The sequence below is a fragment of the Acanthochromis polyacanthus genome, chromosome 7 (genome assembly GCF_021347895.1).
Source record: "Acanthochromis polyacanthus isolate Apoly-LR-REF ecotype Palm Island chromosome 7, KAUST_Apoly_ChrSc, whole genome shotgun sequence".
In the NCBI taxonomy this organism is placed as follows: Eukaryota; Metazoa; Chordata; class Actinopteri; family Pomacentridae; genus Acanthochromis; species Acanthochromis polyacanthus.
The window spans coordinates 26,862,135-26,864,517 of NC_067119.1; positions in this window are offsets into that span (position 1 = coordinate 26,862,135).

Sequence of the window (2,383 nt, forward strand, 5' to 3'; positions counted from 1 at the left end):
AGCTAAAGAGGCTAAAAGAGACCGGGGGTGAGAGTGCCTCTCACCCACACCTGCCTCTCTCCTACCTCGCTCAGGCTGACAGAAGCTCCGACAGTGTTACCCCTTAGAAAACCACTCTAATGACAGACGCTGAAGACGGGTTGTGATGCTAACAGTGAGTGACAGCAGTGGCTCTTTTCAGCACTGAGAGGACAGACACTCACTTCTGCACATTCATGACATGATGATTTTTTTTTGTTACATTTTGGTGAAATTCGACAGAGCACAACACCAGGTCACCAGGAGTCAGTCCAGGGTCAAAGCAGACCCGGTGGGGCTTCATCACCCATGCTTCACCGCTGTGATCATTTGGGTTTTAAATCTGCTGGTACTCAAACTGACAGAACATCAAAAACAGAATGAGCGCTCAGATGCTCCCTTTTAAAGTTAAACATTCATCACTCTTTTACTGGAAATCAGATGTCTAACAAGTAATTAAATATGCTCTCTCGTCTTACTAATGATGCTACACCATTTTGCCACTAATGTTATCTAAATGTGAAGCCAGTTGTGGGAAAATGTAAAAGGTGAGCTAAAGACAACAGTTTACAGCCATTGTTTTGTGTAAATCAGACACTGAAAGGTATCAGTTATTAATGTAACAATTGCCTATTTAATGCACTAAAACAAGTCACTACAAGTAATCTATAGTTAAGATTATAAAGTCTCCAAATGTTCACCGTGTCATTAAATCTACACGTGGTTTTAAGTTAAACAGTGACAATGCAGTAAAAGATTTCTATGGGCCTCGAAACACGATGAAACAATTAATTTACGGCACACTAGGCTACACCAAACAATGGAAACACTGTCACATTTCTAGCTGGTATATTTAAAATCCATTACAGCTGTCCATCTTCATGATTTAAAACCCTGACCACAAGAAGTTTAACTTTAGATCAAACACATCCTTAAAGACCCTGCAGCCTACAGTGGGTCAAGCATTGTACAGTGCAGTGGTGGTCTAACAGAGATCTACTCTTTCATTTTCCAGGTCAGTATTTCAGTGTTTCTCAGAAGAAGGAGAGGACCCCCACCCTGAAAAGCATCCCGAGGACACCTGAGACGACTCAAGTCATCTGAGCTGCTCTGCTTTCTGTGACATAAGATCTATTAACTTATATATGTATATATACTGTATATATACTGTTTCTATCTATCTGACTATCAGCAGACTTTTCACACTAGACTGGGGCAAAACTGTAATCAGATTTTGCACTAAGAAGCTAATAGGTGTGCAGATCCGAGGATAAACGATTGGCCAATATTATTACTTAACAGATTTTTGCAATTAACACAATTTATAACCTATATGAATTATAATGATAAGAAAGAATAAACTGATCAACAATGCTGTTTAATAGGCTTAAGTCCATTTAAATTAAGTCCTTACTTGAAATAAATGTTTGAATATGTAGCTAAAACAGGTGACCTATCTATCTATCTATCTATCTATCTATCTATCTATCTATCTATCTATCTATCTATCTATCTATCTATCTATCTATCTATATCCGTACACATATATAGTAAACTATCAATTCAACATGGCATCATTGTGATCACTGTAGAAGCACATGTATATAAACAGCAAGCTAAAAACTCAAAATTTTCCCCATGTATACATGTACATTTTTTAAAATATATTTTTTAACTTGGAGAATGTGATGCCCAATAGTAAACATAAATGCTGTCAGCATAATATTTCTTTATTAATGTTTGTATCAGTCTAAGGTCTGTAGGTTAGCTCCAATGATCCATCACTCTTATAAGTTCTGTTCATCACTTTGTTTGTTTTCTAATGCTTGAACAACAGCCAGTCACTCTTTGCACCAAAACCGTGACCTTAACTCATAAAATCAAACTTGCAACTGTTTTTCGAAGCCCACGCTCACTATGAACATGTTTAAATTGGTCAAATTTGATCTGGAATGATTCAACTTTTCTGAAGCATTCTGTGAATTCCATGGATTAAACTGAAATCCAAACAGGAGGAAAAGGCAATCACTTCTGTAGTAGACTGAGAGTTAGATGTTAGTATGAGACCAGATTAAAGATTGACTGTTTTTCTGTGCATGAAAACAGCCTGAATTGCACAAGGCTGACTAAATGTGGAAGGTGACGTTAAAGATTTCGCTGTGACTGGAAGTGTGTGTGTGTGTGTGTTTGTGCACTGTGGCAGCAGAGTGCGCTCAGGCTGTGTGTGTGTGTGTGGGGGGGGGGGGGGGGGCGTGCGTGCGTGTGTGTGTGTAGGCTCCGGGCCGCAGGCTGAGCAGGAGAGAGTGGGAGGAGCGGAAAGTGCTCCAGTCCAATCCGGGCCGCCGGGTAAAGCCTCTCCTATACG